Genomic DNA, 24,626 nt, shown 5'->3' with positions numbered 1-24,626 from the left:
CTCTCCCAATATTCATAGAGTATCTCACCATTAACTTGTTGGATTCCACTGATGCTTTTTCTGATTGCATTTGTTCTAGAGGCAGGGAAAAATTAAACATTCTTCGCATATCATTCCAACTAGTGACCGTACCTGAAGGGAGATTATAGAACCAATCTTTAGCAATATCAACCAAAGAAAATGGAAAGGCCCTGAGCTTAACCACCTCCTCTGAAACTCCATGAGGTTTCATTGTGGAACAAACCATATGAAACTCTTCCAAATGCCTATTGGGATCATCACCCACAAGTCCATGAAACTTAGGAAGCAAATGAATAATCCCTGATCTAAGCTCAAACACCACCTCCAATTCAAGATACTGGATGCATAGAGGTTGGTTTGAACCATCAGATGTTGCCAAATCCCTCGGTGTTCGATTGCTATTTCGTGCCATTATTCTCCCAGAACTCAAAATTTCAGAACTATTATCAGAAACAAGGATGGATGACAATTCCCTTTTAGCCTGGCGGTGTGCACAAGTTCTTTCAATCTCTGAATCAAAGGGAATCAATTTACTGCTAGAATTCGTGGAGCTTCTAGTCATAAACTGCACTTACACATCGACTATCAAGAAACACAAACAAAGCAACAATAGTGCAACAGTTATCAATCTAAGAGTTGCAACCAACTTAAAGGTCTCCGGCAATGACTCCAAATTTGATAACTTACAATCGTGTCGCAAGAAAATGGAATCAAATATATCTTAGAATCTACCCTTAACTAGCATAGTGAAAGGTAACCCAAGTTCATCCCAAAGACCTTGCAAAAGTGTTATAATTGTTAAATCAAATCCTTATACATGCTTCTATGGGGTTTCCGTTTAGTTATGGAAATTGAACCAGAAGCAGTATTAATCGGCGAACAAAACCAAATGAAAAAGAATAACAAGAACTCAAATCCAGATGAGCAGTGACTGGATCCACTCAAAAACAAATTCAGATCTATACTCACTGATTCAACAAGCACTCAGTAAAAACGAAAAGAAGAAGCAAATTTAAGAATTCAGCTAACTCAGACAATGTAGATCTCAAAATTAAACGGCTATAGATCTTAAAACTGTATTGGAAATAGAACAACATAACAGAATTTAGAATGAAATGAAGAGAAGAAATGGACTCAGGTGAGCTGGGAATACCTCCAAACACTCATAGATCCTAGCAAAGTAATCTAGATCTTATAGAATAACGAATATTGATCAGATGAGCTCTGATCCGGTGGGATCAATCAGCAATATCAAAACAAAGAATGCATAGTAGGAAGCACTCTCAAATCCTGGGCATGATCGGAGCTTCGACGAAGGATGATCGCTGGCTAGAAGATGAAGAGAACGAATTGAATCCACCACTCTCTGTTCCTCTCTGCTTCATTTGCTACCTCACCTGGTCAGTTTATAGCTGACCCGTCAAGTGGCTAGGATTTGGAGAAATTTTTTCTCCAGGACATGTGTCCATCGAGATTTGATTTCTGTCTCATTGTAATAACTCTGTCACTCGCATATCCCATTATAATAAATCTATCATCCTATAATTAACTGGAATAACTGGATATTGTATATGGAGACCACATTTAATACTCGACCTCCTCCGCACATTTATTCACATGACACATGTTCGAATTATACTAGATTGGACGTCTATCCATGCTGATTGAGATGTCTGATTAAAAAAAACAAGCAATTTTACAAAAATTGATCTTCATTCAAAGAAATTGTACAAAACATGACCTCCATTCTTAGCAATCGTGTGACCGGTAAACAAAATGCTAAAACTGAACCACTTAGTTCGTTATTTTGTTGCGCAAACCACCATTTACTTTAAAATTTAAAATAATGTCAAAAAGTCCCATTTTTATTTGAATAAATTAACGAGGTATCTTAAATTTTCATAGCATTAAATTTAAAGATATAACAACTAACGATCTCAATAGCATCTCTATCACATTAAATTTAATTTCCACGTTCAAATAATTAAAGAAAATTAGTTTAATCATCATGCGTACATATTATTTCTATAGTATAATATATGAATAAGTAAAAATTAGTACCATATAGATTTATAAATTAGATTTAGTGTGTCAGGCTAATACAATAGTATAGTGTAACAATGAAAATAAATATAATACTTTATCTTAACTAAAAAATATCCAAAAATATGTATAGAAGCTTTTCCACTCAATCCTAAAATATAAAATTAAAGAATACATATATTTATTATAATAAAAAATTACTATTAAATTTTATAATAATTTTGAATGTAAAAAAAAAATACATAATTTAATTTTAAATTTTGCTAATGTTAAATTATTAATTAAATATTATGACAAACAAAATATATTGTAAAACCTAGCAAATATTCAACTATTGATTTGAATAACAAAATTTAATATTTAAAACAATTTGGTAGGGTGCGCCAGGCCTATACAATAGTGCAACATATAGGCGACGCATAAGAACCCCAATAGCAAGCTATTGTTATGGGCCCTCCCCCAATCAAAAATTAATTTAATATCATAGTGAACCAATGGTCCATGTATCAGATATTAAACTGATAAGAACAGATACTACACTTGATCTTAGCCAAAAGGCCGAGAAAGGTATGAGTTGTTGTGTTGCACATCACTTTCTTTTATCTTCTCTTTCTCATTGTACGTAGAGAAAACTTTCAATGTGGGACTAAAGTCTGGCTATCGTTAACATCTCGCATCACTGCAGACGAGCGACCAGACGTCTACTTAGCTAGGGCTTGATGGCCGCGAGAAATGAAGGGTCTCACATCTCGAAGAAACAAAGACGCTCTCACTGCCACTCTACGAAATCGGGAAAGCAAGCTGCGTGATTTTTGCTTCTTAAAAAAAAAACAAAGTTAGGGTTTCTTCTTCTTTTCCCTAGCCGCGCATAGCTTGACTCTGCAACTCTCCCCATTACCTGCCTTGAAGATGGTAGTCTTCCCTTTCTCTGACGAAGACACCTTTCGGTGTAATTCCCTGATTCGCTTGGCTCGTCATCCGCCGCCGCCTCTCTTCCAGTGCTAGTCCTGCGAGTTCATTGGGTTCCGTTATTTCATCTGCTACCGGCGGCATCAATGAGACAACCTAGCGGCTCTCGAGGCATCCTTGTCTTGGCGGTAGCTACTGGAGAGTTCGTGTTCCTTAGGGACTAAAATGAGGTATGGTTCCTTAGAGTATGGTTCTCATCCTAGTTTCGGTTGGGATATTATAGTATCTGGAATTACGAAAATTTTAATTATCTATAAGTTGATGCATGCTTTTGAAATTTGACAGCTGCTTTTAAATTTCTGCTGGCGCACTGTTACGTGACACAATCCACTACTCCATCTGCTACTCATCATCTGCTGCCGGCGGACCAAGATCTCTGAATGAACTGCTTTTGAAGTTATTCCCCCAAAATTTAAAGGTGGTTCTTCCAATCACATTTGTTACAAAGTGTCAGACTTTTCCTTGTCTGTTTGCTTTTCTTTCTTTTACCAAGATGTATGCATACTCCATTCCTACTTCCTAGTGTTTTAATTCGTGTGAATAAAATTAATTACAAAACATGTCTCTGTAGTCAGAAACTTAGTTCTTTTTGATAATTCATGGGGAAGGAGAATCTATGAATTGCTGAACAGCGGGAATAAATCTGTGTCCATTAGGGGATTGTAGTAGTTGCATTTTTTTAGACAATTTGGGTGTATTTTTTGGTGATAGTGTTGCCTCTGACGCTTTGATATCTACATCCCACGGTCACTTTATGCTATTTGATGAACAAGATAATTAATTACTGCCTCAGGGCTTTGGTGGTCAAGCACTCTAGCGGCTAATCAAACACTTCAAGTTTGAATCCCAACTACGGCATATTACGGGGTATTCTTCCTCTAATAGAATGATGGTTAATCTAAGGACATTGATAAACGTGAGCATTTTCTAATTTACTTTGTGAACATTTGATTTTTGAATACCTGGTATAAAAAAAATGAACAAGATAACCAAGACAAGTGGCATTCAGACATCCTACTACATGCATGTGGCGGTGACACTTGTCAGCATTAATGAAGGCAGTTATGTATGACGGTTACTTGAATTCTGTAGCCGTTGTTGTAATGCATTTCGTTTATATGAGTCATGAGTTTTACGAGGCATGGGCATTTAGAAGTGATGAGCCTTCTTGTGTGTAAGCCATTTGCAGATTTTTCCTTGTATTGTAAACTATCGTGTTAGTGCAAGGTTGGGCAGTGTAACCCGTTAATTGTGTGTTGCTTTTGTTTCTGCCTATGCATGCTTGGTTCTTGTTAGTTATATTCCTTGAAAACATAATCAAGCACAAGACATCAAAAATTGGCTTGGCGTGCGAGTGCACTTGCACAAGCGTGGGAAATCTGCAATAATCCATTGCATTGCATAACCCTGTGACAGTTGGTATCAGAGACAAGTTGTGGTTGTTGTCGTTGACGTTGCAGACATACATTCATGGCAAAAGATTCTAGCAATTCGTTTTCAAGTATCAATGCAGTGTGTGATCGCATTCTGGAACTTGAAATGAGATTGCGACGTGTGGAAGGATTACTCGGTGTTCCCTTGGGGCACCCAACAGAATCGTTGTGGCAACAAGTTGAGGGCTTGTTGTGTTCTATTGAAAGCAATGTTGGTTCTGTTGCAGAACTAACGAAATTCGTGAAAAGGTGGACAACTTCTTTGCGGGAAGATTTCAAATCCAAGGTGGGAGGATTCGAACTTGAGATGAATTTGTTGAAGAAGGTGGTCGGGGTTGGGGTCGACTATGAATGCCTCTTCTTCTTCATCAAAATTCAAAGTCCTTGAACTGAAGGCATTCTCAGGAACCCATATTGCCAAGGAACTCAAAAATTTCTTGTGGAATATGGAGACTTATTTTATGCTACCAAAGTTCCTAATGCAAAAAAGGTGCCCATTGATAACCTACAATCGTGTCGCAAGAAAATGGTATCAAATATCTCGTAGAATCTACCCTTAACTAGCATAGTGAAAGGTAATCCACGGTCATCTCCCAAAGACCTTGCAAAAGTGTTATAACTCTTAAATCGAATCCTTATACATGCTTCTATGGGGTTTCCATTTAGTTAAGGAAATTGAACCAAAAGCAGCATTAATCGGCAAACAAAACCAAATGAAAAAGAATAACAGGAACTCAAATCTAGATGAGCAGTGATTGGATCCACCCAACAACAAACTTACAAAACAAATTCAGATCTATACTCAGAGATTCAACAAGCACTCGGTAAAAATGAAAGGAAGAAGCAGATCTAAGAATTCAGCTAACTCAAACAATGTATATCTCAAAATTAAACGGCTACAGATCTTAAAAGTATACTTGAAATAGAAGACAACAGAATTCAGAAATGAAATGAAGAGAAGAAATGGACTCAGGTGAGCTGGGAATACCCCCAAGCATTGTCATAGCAAAGTAATCTAGATCTCACCGAATAACGAGATTGATAAGATGAGCTCTGATTCGGCGTGATCACTCTGCAGTATCAGAACAATGAATGCACAACAAGAAGCACTCTCAAATCTTAGACATGATCGGAGATTCGACGGAGGATGTTCGTCATCTAGAAGACAAAGAGAACGAATTGCATCCACCGACCCTGAAGTCCTCCTCTATTGTTCTTCATCCACAATATTTTATAGCCTCTCCTAGCTCCCATCCAACGGAGGTCAATGATCCATATCCGATCTGAACGGATGTAACGCACCTGAGTTGCATCGCTAATTCCAAATCTGATCAACATCTCAGATTCCTCCTCCTTCATCAATCAAAGAATATTTAGCAAATAACCCCACAATTATCACAAAAATTCATCAAAACCTATTTTAGTGAATTAATCATTTATCAAGGTTAAGGATACACTTTGAGCTTAATAAGTAGGCAGAATCCCCCAAAATAGAACTAAAATATCAAGCCAAAATGACTACTATCAAATTTCCCACACTTGCTTTTGACCGACCTTGGCAAACCAATTGTCATCCCTTCAAGCACCACTAACAATGTATTAAGAAGTGTAAAATGCAATTATTTATGCCCATCAAATTATTCAAAACATTCTTTAGATCCATACCCTTCACAATTCAACTAGCAAGGTAGTTTCAACAACTCAAGTAACCAAGAACAACTCATCCTCACTTATTGGGGATTCACCCCTTACACTCTTCTAATTATATGTTGGAATGGAGTTCCTCTCAATGCCAGTATAACACTTCACTACCATATGTTTGCCTATTTCCTAATCCTCCACCACTTTGGCATAGCATGACATAAGTCAAAAAGATTTCCAAGAATTTTAATTGAAGACAGAGTGATTGAATTGAAGGCAAACAATGGTAAGAATCAAGAAATTCAAATGAGGAATGGTAATGCTAAAAACTACACTTGATGAGTTATCTTCTTGTCCTTTGTATCACTCCTATAGCTGAACATGTTATTTCCTTGTCAGTTAACACTTCCTAGTCCATATGTAGTTCTTGCACTTAAGAATTCTGTTAAAAATCAAATTCTTCATGAATGACACACTGTTTTTGGATCTTCTAGTAATCCACTCATCACAATCCCAGAATTCATTTTCCTGACAAATGCTAACCTCGAACTGTACAAACTCAGTAAAATTCAATTTGCCTCAATGATTGGATGAATAAACTTCAAATTGTAAAAAAAAAAAAAAAATCTTTTTTTTTTAACCAAAAACTCCAACCCATGAAACTGCACAGTGGCTTAAACTGGCACAAACTTCTTGTTCTGTTTTCATTTTTCAGTTTTTTTTATATATCTATTCTGCCCAGAAGAAGAGTTCATAATCTGAATATTTTGCATGCTCTAAGCCCTCATTCATTTAGCTAACAAGACTTGAACCAATCATTTCTGTTATTCCTGAATTTGATTCTCCCATACCTAGTCTTCTAACTCTCACCAACAATTCAGCTTATATCTCAGAACCAAAACCTCAGCTTCTATTACTTATTCCATAAACTGAGCCAAAGGTTACAAACTTCTCAGCTCTGATGTTTTTTCGAACTGTCATTCCGAACTGTAATGATCAGACTCTCCAACAATAAACTTGCTTAAGTTCTTACTGTTTACAGTTCTGCTTCCTCAAATCAGTAACTGAAAGTTGCTAGCTGGAAATTGTAACTAGGTGCAACTCTAAACTTAACTGTGCAGAAATTCCAGCTCAAAAAGTAGTGAATGTTCTAAAGTTTTTCTGATCCTTCAACTTCATCAATTCTCATTCTTCTCACTCCAGTATGTAAAACATTGCTTAAGTTGATTGCACAAAATTGTAATTCCGAAAATTGTCAAGCTGAATCCAACAAAAATCTGAGTAATCTTTACCATCGAACCCAACTATTGTATTCAAGATACTTGATCAAGTTTCATTTTATTTTTTATTTTTGGCTGCTGCTGTTTTTTTTCTGAATCCAACTCTACTGATGACAATCTTATTCTAATAGTCTCCCTTGGCCAACACTCAAATCCACTGTTGAACCCTTCAAATCACTGCAATGAAACAGAATCCAGCTCAACTCTTAATGAAGCAACCACTCAACTAGCTTTTCAGAAATAAAGTTCACTGTTCAGAACTCTATCTCCAATTTCTCTAGTACCGAAGCTCATTCTCTTACAAAACTTCAACCCATCAAGTGAACAATTCTATCACACAAAATTACATCATCTAGCACTCAGCATCTTAAAGACATCAATTCAAAATTGAAAATAAAAAACAGCTCAGAAAACTGGCACTGAAAATTGGCACAGAACATGCAGATTCCCAGTTTAGGCATGCACAGAAAATTACATTCCCTACTCTAAACTTCTACATTTTTCAGTCTCAATACTAAACTAAACCCAGCCTATAACATGCAGATTCCATCACTTCAAACAATGTCTCGAAATCAATGTAAATTTATATTAAACTCTTAACATCTGAAATCCAGAAAGAACTAATTCCAATTTCATCAACAAAAATCTAAACTCCACTGTAACAAATGATTTGCACCTTCCCCACACTTAGAATGTTGTTCGTCTCGAACAAAGGAACTCATCAAGTCATTCGCAGCATACCAATGAAATTAGCACAAGAAAAGAAAGAAGATCAATTAAGAAAGATTTGTGAAAAGAAGTCCAAAGAATAGAAAATCCTTCATCATTCTCATGCCTAATGCATGTCAATTGTAATTTCAAATAAAAGCAAGGCAAATTCTAGAGTTCCATGCTAAAAGTGCATGTCACACAACAGGGGGTAAACAAATGTTCTGAAATAGTCCTCATTGAGTATTAAATGAACTCAACTATTCAAGTTAAAATCCACCACCTTGCCAACTGAACACATGAAGTTACTTAACCAATCATGCCAAAAGATTCTAGTATTGATGGAACATATCTAAAACCCTTTACAAATCTGAACACATCATCAATACTACTCAAAGAAACAACCATTATTGCCCATGAAATGAAAACCCAAAACAACTAAACTACTGAAATTCAAATAATAGTTGCAAAAGGAAATAAGAAAATTAAAAGAAAAGAAAAACAGAAGACACTCCCCTTTTCCTCAAGTTGGGTAGATAGCCTCTTCAAAGCTCAACTTCTCCTTGGACCCTTCTTCAACACCTTCATGAAACACCTTGAGACGATGCCCATTAACCTTAAAAACTCTTCCTGTAGCAGATTCCTGCAACTCCACCACACCATAAGGGAAAACATTAGTAACACAAAAAGGACCGTCCCACCTTGACTTCAACTTACTTTTGATCAATTTATGTCTAGAATTAAACAAGAGAACCTTATCCCCTACACAAAAATCCTTCCTCAAAATCTGCTTGTCATGAAAAACTTTAGCTTTCCCTTATAAATCTGAGAACTTTCATAGGCATCCAATGTAAGCTCCTCAAGCTCTTGCAATTGTAACTTCCTTTCACACCCGACATCCTTCAAATTCATGTTACAAGACTTCACGGCCCAATATGCTCTATGCTCTACCTCCACTGGTAAGTGGCAAGCTTTTCCAAAATCAATTTGGAAAGGTGACATCCCAATAAGAGCCTTGTAAGTTGTCCTATAAGCCCATAAAGCATCATCAAGCCTCTTACTCTAATCTTTCCTATCCGGATTCACTGTTTTTTCAAGAATTTGTTTAATCTCCCTATTAGACACCTCAGCTTGACCATTTGTTTGTGGATGATAAGGAATAGATACCCTGTGAACTACACCATAGTTACTCATGAGTGTCTTCATGTGCTTATTTCAAAAATGGGATTCTTAGCTTGATCACTAATGATGTCCCTAGGCAGGTCAAACCTGCAAAATAGATGAGACCTGACAAAGCTCACAACCATAAAAGAATCATCAGTCCTGGTAGAAATAAACTCCACCCATTTTGATACATAATCGACAGCTAATAATATATAAGCAAAACCAAACAAAATGGGAAAAGGACCTATAAAATCAATACCCCACATATCAAAGATCTCAAATAGATTGTTGAGGCATTTCATGCTTACGTCCTATATTCCCGATCTTTTGGCAATGCTCACAAGCCTTATAAAACTCAAAAGCATCCCTAAACAAGGTAGGCCAATATAGTCCCGAATCTAAAACTTTCCTAGTCGTACGTTGAGGACCAAAATGTCCTCCACATGCAAGTGAATGACAAAAAAAAAAAAGTATAGACTAGAACTCATCATCAGATACACACCTCCTCACTACTTGGTCACTACCAAATTTCCAAAGATAAGGATCATCCCACACAAAATACTTTGCATCACTCTTTAATTTATCACATTGAAATCTAGAGAAGTGTGTAGGAAAAACATTAGCTACCAAGTAGTTAACAACGTGTGCATACTATAGCACCTTACCTTGAAGCTGAAAGAGATGCTCATCAGGAAATGAATCAACAATAGATGTAGGATCTACCTCACCCTTAATCCTGCTCAAATGATCTACCACCAAGTTCTCCCTCTCACTCCTATCTCATATCTCAATATCAAATTCTTGAAGCAGAAGCATCCATCGAATCAACCTAAGCTTTGCATTTGGCTTATTGAGGAGAAACTTGAGGGCTACTTGGTCAGAAAAAATAATCACATGAGAACAAAGAAGATAGGGCCGAAACTTGTCTAAAGCATACACAATAGCTAAAAGCTCTTTTTTTGTCATGATGTAGTTGCTTTGGGAAAAGTCTAATGTCCTCGAGGCATAGGGTGCTCCACCTACCTCTGAGTCAAAACTGCTCCAACTGCAAAATCAGAAGCATCACACATAAACGCAAAAGGAAATATCTAATCAGGAGCACACATAATAGTGGCAGAGGTGAGAGCCTCCCTGAGTCTATGAAAGGCAACTTTGCATTTTTCATCAAAAAACAAACTCCACATCCTTCTGCAACAACAATGACAATGGTAGATCAATGGTACTAAAATCTCTAATGAACCTCCTGTAAATTCCTACATGTCCAAGAAAAGATCAAACCCCTCGCATGCATGTGGGATGAGATAAAGCAATAATAGTACTAATTTTAGCTGGATCCAGCTCAATACCTCTCCTAGAAATGATATGTCCTAACACTATACCATGCTCAATCATGAAATGATACTTCTCAAAATTCAAAACCAAATTCTTCTCTACACATCTTTTCAAAACACGAAAAAGACTATCCAAACATGTATCAAATGATGAACCATAGACAATAAAATCATCCATAAATACCTCCATACAATGCTCTAAAAGATTAGTGAAGATACTCACCATGCATCTCTGGAATGTACCTTGAGCATTGCAAAGTCCAAATGACACCCTCCTATAAACAAAGGTCTCGAACTGCTTATCCTGATCCTCTAATGCTATACAAATCTAAAAATAACTAGAATAATCATCCAGAAAATAATAATGTGTCTTCCCTTCCAACCTTTCTAGCATCTGATCAATAAATGACAAAGGAAAATGGTCTTTTCTTGTTGAATGATTGAGTCTTCAGTAATCAATGCAAACTCTCCAACTATTTTACACTCTTATAGCGATCAACTCATTCGCTTCATTTGCCACTACAGTCACTCCAGATTTCTTAAGTACCACCTGAACTGGACTTACCCACATGCTATCTGAAATGGGATAAATAATTCCAGCTTGCAGCAACTTCACCACTTCTTTCTTCACCACGTCAAGTATAAGGGGATTGAGTCTTCTTTGTGGTTGCCTCATTGGTCTAGCTCCATCCTCCAATAGAATTATATACATACAAATGGAAGAGTCAATCCCATCTATGTCTGCTACAGTCCAGCCAATAGCTTGTTGATGGCGTCTCAAAATCTCTAATTGCTTATTCTCTTGATCAAGTTCAAGTCCATTGGCAATGAGAACTGGTAGTTGTTCTTTCTCTCTCGGACAAGCATACTTCAAATGATCAGGAAGAACTTTTAATTCCAGCTTTGGTGGCTTCAAGATTGAAGACCACATTTGTGTAGAACTCTCCTCCAATGAACAGAGCTGCTTCGGAATAGATTCCGGAACAGAATTTGTTGCTCGATAAAATTGTACTGCTAGAAAGAATTTGGATCCTCATCAATTGATGGAACAGAATTCTCAGTTGCTGGTGCAAATTCTGGATCAACATCAGCTTTCAGAATAGAATCTAGACCATCACCCAAACCATAATCTTAACATTTAAGAAAATCAACAACATCAAGCAGAACAATATCTGAACCCACTTCTAGTTCACCAAAAACTTCAATGCTAAGTATGGAATGATTTTCTGTTGGATACTTCATAGTATCATGAGCATTAAATTGGACTTTAGTATCCCCAAATTCCATTGAAAAGGTCCCTGCATGGACATCAATTTTAGTCCTAGCAGTTTTTAAAAATGGCCTCCCAAGGATTATTGGCACTTGACTAGATAGAGTATCTCCCTCCATATCTAAAACATAAAAGTCAGCTGGAAAGATTAAATCCCTCACCCTGACCAACACATCTTCCAACACTCCCATAGGATGAGCGAAACTTCTGTAAGCAAGCTGAATTACTATTTTTGTTGGTTGTATTGGTCCAATCCTAAGGGCTTGAAAAATAGATTTGGGCATTACATTGATAGATGCTCCCCAATCAAGCATGGCATCTCCAAAATTACTTTCACTAATCACACATGGTATAGTGAACACTCCAGGATCTTAGCACTTCTGTGGCATAGGTTGAAATAAAGCAGAAACATTCTTACCCATACTCACCAATTCATTACCTTTCAACTTCCTCTTTTGAACACATAAATCCTTCAAAAATTTAGCATATTTAGGAATATTCTTAATCACTTGTAGCAGAGGTATGTTAACTTCTACTTTACTGAAAATATTCATTAGCTCTTGGAATTCCCTAGCCTTCTCTAGACTTGTATCCTTCTTAGGTTGTACTACTCTCTGAGGGAATGGTAGAGACACTCAAGGTTGGTTTTCAAAAGGGCACTAAGTCTTGTGAACTTGATGGCTTATTGGAAGGCAAGAGCTCACTTGGTATACTTCCAAACTAAAGCTGCTGAGCTGGGTCAACAATCCGTGCTTTTCCGGCCAGATTTTTTTCTTTTCGTTCAGTAGTGGACCAACCACTCCTGAGGGTTATTAGCACTCACATTACCCCTTGGTTTTGGTATCACTTGAGAAAGTAACTGACTAGAGCTTGCTGTTTGTAACTGCCCAGAATGGATTGTCTAGAATTTGAAGCTAACTGGCTGAGCTGCTGTCCTAAATTCTGTAATGCAGCTTGAGTTTGCTGCCGACCTAAATACCATTTGTTGCAAAAGTTCCTTCAAGTCTTGGCTTGATGATTTTGGTTGGTTAGTAAGTAAAAGTTATCTTGATGACTGTTGAAAATTCTGTTGAGAATTATGAGGTTGCTGATAAGATTGCTAGAAACCTCCCTGCTACTGGAATATGTTTGGAACAGAATTTTGATAAAAACCAGGAGCTCTCTGATAGAAGCTCTGGTATGGCTGACTATTTGGTTGTTGAGCTACCATTGGATTGCCATACCTCAAGTTTGGATGGCCTCTCCATCCAGGATTATAAGTAGAGGATAAGGGATCATATCTCCTTTGTTGTTGATTTTGTTGATAATGAGGTCTGCCAGGAAATGTATTCACTGTGGCTAATGATTGTTCATGCATCCAAGACCATGAAGAGTACTAGAGCAAACACCACAAGCTCTCATTGCTTGAACTAATTCTGTAGAAGACTGTTGTTGTTGGTGTGATGTTAACTGCCTTGTGACTAATTCCATCTTAGACAGCATCTCCTCCATTCTGCTCACCGCCCGATCCTGATCAGGAGAAACTATTTGAGCCTCATGAACCCCCCTTGCTACTACATGATTTGTACCAAATTGTTGATAATTTTCAACCATGGTTTCAATTAATTACTTAGCTTCTATAAGAGTCTTGTTAACCAATGCACCACCACTAGCAGCATCAATCAAACTTCTATCCATATTCAACAACCCCTCATAGAAATATTGAATAAGCGACTGTTCACTTATTTGGTGTTGTGGACAACTCTCACAAAACCTTTTGAACCTCTCCCAATACTCATAGAGTATCTCACCATTAACTTGTTGGATTCCACTGATGCTTTTTCTGATTGCATTTGTTCTAGAGGCAGGGAAAAATTAAACATTCTTCGCATATCATTCCAACTAGTGACCGTACCTAAAGGGAGATAATAGAACCAATCTTTAGCAATATCAACCAAAGAAAATGGAAAGGCCCTGAGCTTAACCACCTCCTCTGAAAGTCCATGAGGTTTCATTGTGGAACAAACCATATAAAACTCTTCCAAATGCCTATTGGGATCTTCACCCACAAGTCCATGAAACTTAGGAAGCAAATGAATAATCCCTGATCTAAGCTCAAACTCCACCTCCAATTCTAGATACTGGATGCATAGAGGTTGGTTTGAACCATCAGATGATGCCAAATCCCTCAGTGTTTGATTGCTATTTCGTGCCATTCTTCTCCCATAACTCAAAATTTCAGAACTATTATCAGAAACAAGGATGGATGACAATTCCCTTTTAGCCCTGCGGTGTGCACAAGTTCTTTCAATCTCTGAATCAAAAGGAATCAATTTACTGCTAGAATTCGTGGAGCTTCTAGTCATAAATTGCACTTACACAGCGACTATCAAGAAACACAAACAAAGTAACAACAATGCAACAGTTATCAATCTAAGAGCTGCAACCAACTTAAAGGTCTCCGACAATCACTCCAAATTTGATAACCTACAATCGTGTCGCAAGAAAATGGAATCAAATATATCTTAGAATCTACCCTTAACTAGTGATTCTGCCCTGAAGCTGAGTAGACGGCTGCCGGGAAATAACGCTGATGTGGATCTCCGTGTGCGGTGAAAACGCCTCGCTCCTGCAATCACAAGTCGTTAGTGCCAAGCCGGGATGGGGTTCCCGGCGACGGCCCTCCGACGCTCAAGTCACACAACAGCAGGAGGGGAAAATAAAGGAAACAAAGAAATGAATGGTGGTGCCCAAAGATGTATCTGCGCGTACCTCAGCGGATGACCACCTCCTCTCTTATATAGAGCTTCGGCAGGCTGACTGCACTTTTCCCGAGCAGTCGTGCATTCCCAAAATTTCTCCAAAAGCTAACATCGAGGAGGGGTCCCTGACGTCCTACTATAACAGGGCGAACGCCTCCCTGTCAAGGCGGCGGGATCTTCTCCCGTACGATTTTCCGTCCATCAGCGCCGTCAGCCAGTGGCATTGACTCCCAAAAGGATGTTGGCACATATCTCCAGTCTGATTTGTCGACCGTTAGTCTAATTGAACTTCCTTTGATCATTCTAACCGGCCAATTCCATATCCCCTTATGAGTATATTACTTCCGAGCGGCGTGAGTGACTTTGGTTTCCGTGCGCCGCGAGCTGACCCAACTCTTCTTGAATTTTTCCGGTCGGTCGGCGAATTCTTTCGGCCGACCGGCCTGTATAAACATCTGCTCGGCTAGTCCCTTAGCTGACCACCTCTCGGTTTTGACGTCCACCTAAGCGTTACACTTCCTGGGAGGGGGGCCCTCCTAGATTATCACTGGATCACATGTCTCCCCTTTAAGTCTAGTCGAAGGAGGTTGTAAGTCCGACTGACTGGACAAAATGTTGTGAAGATGTGATTTCCTGCGGGCATGGCGGTCAACTATGTTGGAGGATCGGTGGCCGGCTTGAAGGAGGGGTTGGATAGACGGCACCCCCAAATCGTTAGCTTCCTATGATGTTAGCGCAGCGGAATACAAATAAACACAAATAGAAAGCTAAACACTAAATACAAGAATGGAAATGCAAACCAAATCGCTAACACGTTCGATGTAACGTGGTTCGGAGATGATGCTCCTACTCCACGGCTGTCCGTAAGGTGGGCGATCCCTCAATCCGTCAGTGGATTAGTCCCCGGAAACTCCGGCTAGCATAATCCTCCTTGTCGGTGGAGAAACCTCGCCACAACTCGATCAAGAACACTTGGATTGCTAGAGCACTAGATGACTACTAATTAGGCTTTAACCAAGTCTAATTTCGTCAGGTTGACCGGCCATCCCAAGCTCCCTCTTATAGAGCTTGGGGAAATCAGCCTTGCTGATTTGCCCGTTACCAGTCGACTGGTGCCAACCCAACGTCTCTCTCAACGGCTATCTATCAGTCGACTGGTCCCTGGACCAGTCGACTGGTCCCAGCCGTTTTGGGCACAGAAAGCTTCTGTGCTCACCACCAGTCGACTGGTTCCAGTACCAGTCGACTGGTACAACCCTAAACTTAGGGTTTCCCATCCCGAGTACATTTCTCTCGCACTCGGACCCTCACGACTCACTTGACTCTTCTTTGCAGCCTTGACCTCTAGCCTTCAAGCCTACTTCCTTTGGCTCTCGTCCCTCGGATGCATCCAAGCCCGCGGCTCGTCCCTAATGTCATCCTTCGCGTATGCCTCGAAGTCGCTTCCCTCGGCCCTTGTCCTTGCTGCCTTGTCCACGGTCCCTCGGATGCTCCATCCTTCACCGGACCCGAAGTCATCAACCTGAGTCACATGTGTCACCTGCAGTCCTGCACAACTCAAGTACACATATCAAATAACGAGGGTAAACCTAACTTAAACCCTTTGCCCAAACACCAAAACACATGGTCCCGCGGACCATTGGGATTGCTCCAACAAACTATGTCGGTCGACCCCCTTCACGAGCCCGTCGGCCGACCTGCCAGATTGTTTATCCGTGAGCTTTCTATCTTTGCTCGGTTGGCTTCTGGAGCCTTTGCTAAGGCGCTCCTCGCAAAAATCTCTTCGAAACCTGTACCAGCCCGAGGCATTGATGTGAAGCACGCTTCCTTAATTGCTTTGACAACCGCCTTATCGACGCACGCCACGCGTCTCCTCTTGCTAGCGCACGTTTGAGGTGACAGATTAAGATGCGACCTTTGAGTTATTTGAATTTTAATGGTCAGATTTGCCTCCAGTTGTTTGCGCTGTCAATCGGACGGCTAAGCGAGGTCCCTTGATGTTTATAAGCTTGTCGCCGCCGTCTTCTTTTCTTTCATGCTTTTTCTCCCAATGACTTCGTCCGCGTTCTTTGGCGAATACTTCGTGTTCTTCAGCAAATCCTCCTGCTCCCCTGTCATTTCCGTTCCTGGTGAGTTCATTGTCTTCTTCTGTAGCCCCTAACTGCTTGGTCTCCTGCGATCTTCCGGCAAGCTCCTTCTCTTGCTTCTGCCCTCTTTTTCTTTTTGCACTTCCTCCCGACTCCTCTCGTTTCCTCCCTTCTATCATGGTCGGTGCATCGCAGCCTTCGTCCTCTGCTCCGGGCCCTTGGTACGATACTATGGAGTCGCGATTCGATGAGGATGATGCCCGAACCCTAGCCAATACCTTTGAACTCCCTCCCGGCTACGAAATCCATGTCCCGCTAGCCACCGATCGGCCTTCCGCTCCGCCGACCGGCTGTGTCTGCTTCTTCCACGACCAATTTACTGCCGGTCTGCGGCTTCCTCTTCATCCCTTCATCCTTGATGTTTGTAGATACTTCGGTCTATCCCTTTCTCAGCTAGTCCCTAACTGCTTTCGCCTTCTGTGCGGGGTAATTATCCTATTCCGCTTACATCGCATTCCCCTGACCCCTTCGATTTTCCACTTTTTTTATTACCCCAAGTTGTCCGATCAGCCAAGTACTTTCCTCTTACAAGCTTGACCGGGCTTGGTCTTTTTTGATAGGATGCCTTCCTCCAATAAGCATTGGAGAGAACACTTCTTCTTTGTCCACTTCCCCGACCGGCCTTCCTTCCAAACCACTTGGGAACTTTCGCTGGGGCCCCAACCTTCGTTGCCTCGCTACAAGAACACTCCCGCCTACTTGCTTGCTGCCTCCATGCTAGCTGGTTAGAAGTTCAACATTCACAAGCTGCTGGAGGAAGGAGTCTTGGCGCTTTTTGGCCTTAGTCCGATCAGCCCCGACGAGCCGATCAACGTAGGTACACCATCAGTTTTCCTCCTTTCTCTTTATCTAACTGATTTCTTTCTTTATTTTGCAGCCGACATTATGATGTGAGCGCGCTTGGTCGGGCAATCGAAGCTTACCTCTGCCGATGTTGACCAGGTAGTGGTTGAAGTGTTGGCCGAGTGGGGGTTTCAACCGGAAGATCTCCCTGGACCGGTACTGCCCGAACAGGGGCCTACTCAGGAGGCCGGTGGGGAGTCAAACCTGATGCCAGTCGGAGCAGCAGCAGCGAGAGCGCCGATCGCGGAGCTTCCGGCGGATCAGCTAGCTCTAGAAGAGGGCTCGTAATCGGAAGCGCCACTTGAGAATACGCGCAAGAGGCGTCGTGCGAAGAAAGCTGCTTGCTTCGCGACGTTGGTGGCGAGAGTTGTCGATCAGACCGGTGCTTCCGGCCAGATACTGTCGGGGGCTGCTAATGTCTCTTCTGACCGGACACCTTCCGCCCCTCTCGTTGCCTCACCCGTCGCTAGTCTGTCTCCTTTATCAGCTCAGAGCCGCATCTTAAGGTCAAGCATCAACCCAGTGCCCTCTTCTTCCCGCGCGGGCCGATCAGCCTCTTCCCATTCGGCCACAACTCGTCGAGACACGTCACGGCCACACTCCACCTTCCTACTGAAGATCTTTCAGCGGCGGGCAGCTCAACCGATCAGACTGAACACCGAATTATCATTAAAGGCCATTTGGCCGAGATATGGGAAGATGCGCGCACCCGGGCGACGGCTGCTCCTCCGGGGGTATTAGCGAACAGCTATACTAAGCAGATTACCGGCGTGAGTTTTTCTCTTAACTTTCATACCGATTAATTTGACCTTGTTTCTTATCCCCTTCCAATCACGACTTTCGCAGTTTTGGGTGGACAGTCTGGCTATGAGCCAGAGACTTGCCTTTGTAGAGGATGAATTGAAATGGCTGAAGGAAACCCCCGGCCAGTCGGGCACCAGTCACGGTCTAAACGACATTCAGGTGGCTCAGCTGCAGGCTGACTTAGCCAGGAGTGAAGAGCTACTGACCGCCGAGCGAGGTAAGAGTGTTGAGCAAGTCAGGTATATTGACCAACTCAAGAAAGAGATCTCCACCTTCGAGGGAAAAATCACTCTGGCCATCATCCGCAAGCAAAGGGCTGTTGAGGATCTGGAGAAGAAAAATGTGGAAGCCCGGGCTCTCGAGCAGAAGTTAAAGCAGACAGAAGACAAGCTGAAGAATGTTGAAGGTCTGTTGATGTCCGAACGACAAGCTCGCGAGTCTAAAGAGGCCACTTTAAGAAGCCAGCTGTCCGACAAGGACGTCGATCTTGCGGTGGTGAAGGCAGATCTGGAGAGCGCCCGGTCGGCCTTGGAGGCCTATAAGGAAAGTGAGCCTAGCCGATTCGAAGAGATGAAGGTGGCTTACATCCGCTCTGACACCTTCGTGGATAAGTTCATTGCCCGAGTTCTCCGACTCTTCGGCTGCGCCGTGGACAACATTTTTGATCGACTCAAGAAAAAGGGACATCAGCCTGCCGATCTGCCCGGCTCCACGATTGATCGCGACTAGCTCAATGACTTTATCCCCGACGATGCCCTGGCTTATTTGGAGTGAACCTTCTAAAGCATTTCTGTTCGCTTGGTTTGTTAAGTGCTTTTTTTAGTTGTACTAATCGACCATCGGGTGTACCCGGTTGGCATGAACTTTTAAGACGTAACCGGCTTCTGTCTTATCTTTGACAATTTTTCTCGATATTTTGATCGTCTTTGAATATGATTAGACAATCATCTTGTTCTTACTTGTCGCTCGATCATACGAGGGTTTAAGGTCGCTGCTTGACTGTCGATGACGGGAGGGTTTAAGTTCGCCGCTCGACCATCGATGACGCGAGGGTTTAAGGTCGCCGCTCGACCGTCGATAACGCGAGGGTTTAAGGTCGCCGCTCGACCATCGATGACGCGAGGGTTTAAGGTCGCCGCTCGACCATCGATGACGCGAGGGTTTAAGGTCACCGCTCGACCGTCGATGACGCAAGAGTTTAAGGTCGTCGCTCGATCGTCGATGACGCGTTTGATAAGAGTGGGTTAGGAGAGATCCCATTGTTTTCTTCCTGTGTCCAAGGAAACATTCATTTAAGCAAGTGTACATGAATTCACTCGCTCACCTCTCATCCAGCTCTGTAAGGTTAGAGGTGATTTGCGCTCCACGGTCTCTCCAGCTTCCTTCCCTCCGCGTTCTCCAAGTAGTATGCACCCGACGACAACCTTTCTACTACTTCGAATGGGCCCGTCCATGGAGCTTCCAACTTTTTGACATCTCCGACCGGCTTGACCCTTTTCCAGACTAGGTCTCCCACCTGGAAAGATCTGGGGATCACCCTGCGATTGTAGTTTTGTCGCATCCTTTGTCTATTTGCTGTCAGCGGGGCGGCCGCTTTGTCACGCATCTCATCGACCATGTCGAGCTCCAACCATCGCCTTTCCCCATTTTCTTCATCGTAGTGAAGCACCCGATCGAACTCAATCCCGACCTCGACTGGGACGACCGCCTCTCCTCCGTATACTAAATGGAATGGCGTGAAGCCAGTCCCTTCCTTGGGAGTCGTTCGTAGCACCCATAACACACTGGGTAGCTCCTCCACCAAGCTGCCCCCATGTGATCGAGCCGAGCGCGCAACGCCTTGAGGATTTCCCGGTTGGTAACTTCAGCCTGTCCATTACTTTGAGGGTAGGCCACGGAGGTGAAAGCTTGCTGTATGTCGTAACTCGCGCACCATTTCCCCAACTCTTGGCCCATGAACTGTCTCCCATTATTCGAGACAAGTCGGCGTGGTATGCTGAACCGACATATAATATTCTGCCATAAAAACTTCTTGACCATGCTTTCCGTTATTTTCGCCAGCGGTTCGGCTTCCATCCATTTTGAAAAATAATCAACGGCCACAAGTAGGAGAACCTTCTCTGACCGGTCGCCATAGGAAAAGGGTCAACTATGTCCATTCCCCACTGGTTGAATGGGCACGCAACAGAGGATACTTTCATTTCGGAGGTCGGTCGGTGAGTCAGATTGCTGTACTTTTGGCAAGATAAGCAAGTGGCTACCAACTTGCTTGCATCTTTCTGGAGTGTTGGCCAAAAATATCCTGCTAGGATAACTTTCTTTGCTAGTGATCGCCCACCTGGATGCCCTCCGCAAGAGCCTTGATGTACTTCTTGAAGGATGTATTCAGCGTCCTCAGTGCCCACACATTTGAGAAGAGGGTGTGAGAAAGCTTTTTTATACAATTGTTCGCCCACCAGGGTGAACCGAGCGGCTCGCCTTCTTAAGATTCGATCGGCTTCGTGACCTCCTGGTAAGCCTCCTGACTAGAGGAACCTAATGATGGGTGTCCTCCAGTCTTCCGAAAATGGTATCCCCGTTAACTGGTAAATGTGCGCCACTAGGTGGACCCGCTCAATGGGGGAAGTGGTGATGATCGGCGTCATTACGCTAGCCAACTTTGCCAGTTCATCTGCCTCTTGGTTCTCTGATCGGGGAATTTTGTAAATAACGACCTCTTGGAAATTTGCCTTAAGCTTTTCGAAGGCGCCCGCATATAGCCTGATCCGAGCGCTATTGATCTCGAACGTTCCGTTTAGCTGTTGAGCCGCCAACTGTGAATCCGAATGTAAGAGTACCTTTGTGGCCCCAACGTGTCGCGCGGCTTGGAGACTAGCTATGAGCGCTTCGTATTCAGCTTCGTTGTTGGTGGCTCGGTAGTCCAATCGAATGGATAGATGCATTCGGTCTTCTTTTGGGGATATAAGCAGGATGCCTATTCCACTACCCGATCGGGCGGACGAACCATCCACGTATACCCTCCATGAGAACTCTGGCTTAGGGTCTGGTACTTCTGTGATGAAATCCGCCAACGCATGCGCTCTTATAGCCGACCGGGGTCGGTATTGGATATCGAACTCACTGAGCTCAGTGGTCCATTTGATTAACCGGCTAGATGCTTCAAGGTTGAGCAGGACCCGACTCAAGGCGCTATTGGTCATCACAATTATAGAGTGGGCCAGGAAATAGGGTCGAAGCCTCCGAGCGACGAGGATCAGAGCGTAAGCGAGCTTCTCAAGACCTGTATAGCGAGACTCAGCGTCTTTCAATATGTGGCTCAAAAAATACACCGGTTGCTGCTTCCCCCCTTTCTCAGTGATTAACGCTGAACCGATGGCATGCTCGATTGATGATAAATAAATTAAAAGCGGCTCCCCCACAGCTGGCTTGGCTAAGATGGGCAAGGAGCTGAGATATTGCTTGAGTTCCTCGAACGCCTTGTCACACTCGCCATCCCACTGGAACTTGGTCGCTCACCTCAGAATCTTGAAAAATGTCAAGCTCCGGTCAGCTGATTTAGATATGAACCTTGATAGAGCTATGATCCTTCCGGTTGTTGATACAGTCTGACCTGGCTGTTGTTTTGATGTTGACATTGATTTAAATTTGTATCAGATATTAATTAAACTCAGATTGATTACTGATCAAGGTTGATCAGGTGGAAGGGAAAAGTCCAAGTATGGAAACTTGGCACGCGAAGTCGTAGAGGGCTCGGTAGCTCGTTCTCCGGACTAGGTCAGAGAGGGCTCGGTAGCTCGTTCTCTGGACCGGATGAAGTCGGAGAGGGCTCAGTAGCTCGTTCTCTGGACCGGACGAAGTCGGAGAGGGCTCGGTAGCTCGTTCTCCGGACTAGGTCAGAGAGGGCTCGGTAGCTCGTTCTCTGGACCGGACGAAGTCGGAGAGGGCTCGGTAGCTCGTTCTCCGGACTAGGTCAGAGAGGGCTCGGTAGCTCGTTCTCTAGACCAGGAAGGCTTTAGGGTTTAGGGCTGGGAAGCTCTAAACCTACATAGGCATTGGATCGGTCTGTTGACCGATCCAGTGATACTATGGTTATCTGATCGGTCACCAGACCGATCAGTAACCAATCAGTAACTCTCTGTGAACTCACCGAGAATTACTGATCGGTCTGTAGATCGATCAGGAGGCAACAGAGTTCGGGAGAAAGGATAGGGGGATCGGTCTGTGGACCGATCCACCTATAGCCTGATCGGTCCACAGACCGATCAGAGCCCTCCTGGACCGATCAGGCTGTAGCCTGATCGGTCAAAGAGGTTGTGGATCGGTCTGCTGACCGATCCACAATAATGGTCTGTAGTTTCTGCTGTTTCTCTGCAACTTCTGATTCGTCTGATTTAACCATCTGCTGTGAGCTTTTTAAATCTGCAAGTTGCAGGTATCTGCCAATGCTTAAATTCAAATCAAGCTCCATCAGAAGAATAAGAGAAAGTGTTCTTTCTACTGTGTTTCGCTGCAAATGGTGTAATTGGAGCATCAACGTTTACTGGCTGCGATCTGGCTGCGATCAGCTGGCAATCAGCTTGACTCCTGTTTATTAGTTCGAGCTCAGAGACAGCTGTGAAGACCATAGGTTCTATTGGTGTGAGTTCAGAGAACCAGATGAGGAGGAAGAGTGATTGGCGATGCCTTAGCTTGCAGCAGTGATTCGGTGCAGGTTGACAGCGATTCGATACAGGCTGAACGCAGTGGAAAAGTAGAGGCATAAGAAGAAGGATGAAGAGATTTTTCGGAGAAGGAATTAAGAAAGAAAAACTCTCTGTCGATCAAGCGAGTGTGCTAAGCTTTGAGCTCTTGGCCGAGAAGCTGCTTCCTTCTTGCGCTCTGCTTTCACTGTCGTCTTCGCGTGGCTGTGAGCATATTATTCATTCTCTTTAGCCACTGATCATTGTAAGTCTTGTGCTTTATTTACATATCTTCTGAGACTTTGTGGAGAGGTTACTCCACCGAGAAGGAGGAAATCTTTAGCCGGAATCTATCCGGGGTGTGATCTACCGAAAGATCAAGGGATCGTCCACCTTACGGACACGCCGAGGAGTAGGGGCAATTTATCCCCGAACCTTGTACATACTGGTGTTAGTGGTGTTTGTCTCTTTTTCTTGTATTATCTTTTCGTTTGCATATTTCCGCTGCGCTAACGATTTGTAGGAAGAAATTCTTTAAGCTTTTAGAGGAGGCTATTTACACCCCCCCTCTCTAGTCATCCGAAGATCCTAACACCGGTCAGCCTATGTACTTCCTTCAGGTTACGAGGCGGCGCCATGTCTTGGAGAGCTTTTACCTTACTGGGGTTCGCTTCGATTCCCTGATCGGTGACTATATAGCCCAGAAACTGTCCACCCTTAGCACCGAACAAGCACTTGGTTGGGTTGAGCTTGATCCCGTAATTTCGTAGCGTCTGGCATGTTTCTTCCACATCTGCACATAGGTCGGTAGATCGGAGTGACTTAATGAGTATGCCGTCAACGTATACCTCCAAATTCCGTCCGATCTGCTTCCGGAACACCTTGTTCATCATTCTTTGATAGGTGGCGCCTGCGTTCTTCAATCCGAACAGCATGACCTTGTAACAGAACGTCCCATCAGTCGTGACAAAACTGACCTTCTCCATGTCTTTGCGCGTGAGTGGAACCTGGTGATAGCCTTGATAGGCATCGAGCATACAAATCAGCTCGCATTCGGCCGTCGAGTCCACCATCTGGTTTATCCTTGGTAGTGGGTAGGAGTCCTTGGGCAGGCTTTGTTTAAATCCCTGAAATCGATGCACACTCGCCATTTATTACCTGGCTTGGAGACCAGCACTACATTGGTGAGCCAGGTTGGAAACTGAATTTCCTCGATGTGTCCGGCCTCCAGTAGCTTTTCTACCTCAGCTCGGATAATCAGGTCTTACTCAGCGCTAAAGTCGCTCTTCCTTTGCTTGACCGGTCGGGCGTCTGGTCGAACGTGCAGCTCATGCAGTACCACACTTGGATCGACCCCGGGTAGCTCGTGCGTCCACCAGGCGAACACATCGTGGTTTCTTTGAAGGCAGGTGACCAGCTCCTTCTTTTGCGGGCCGGCCAGATCGGATGCTACAAATGTAGTAGCCTCCGGGTGGCTCGGATGTATCTGTACCTCCTCCTTGTTGTCGTATACCTGTGGGGGCGACTTTTCTCTGATGGCGTTTACTTCCAA

General features: G+C 43.0%; 1 non-coding gene across 1 annotated transcript; it reads right to left on the bottom strand.

Annotated features, from left to right (window-relative positions):
• Window positions 1-2,437: 2,437 nt before the first annotated feature.
• Window positions 2,438-2,635, bottom strand: LOC122013041. The gene has a single exon (XR_006120425.1). It is a non-coding gene; the product is annotated as a U2 spliceosomal RNA (small nuclear RNA).
• Between the last annotated feature and the right edge of the window lie 21,991 nt (window positions 2,636-24,626).

This window comes from Zingiber officinale, chromosome 8A, assembly GCF_018446385.1.
Source record: "Zingiber officinale cultivar Zhangliang chromosome 8A, Zo_v1.1, whole genome shotgun sequence".
In the NCBI taxonomy this organism is placed as follows: domain Eukaryota; kingdom Viridiplantae; phylum Streptophyta; class Magnoliopsida; order Zingiberales; family Zingiberaceae; genus Zingiber; species Zingiber officinale.
The sequence above is the reverse complement of the archived record's forward strand: the minus strand, read 5'-3'. Positions and strand labels throughout refer to the sequence as shown.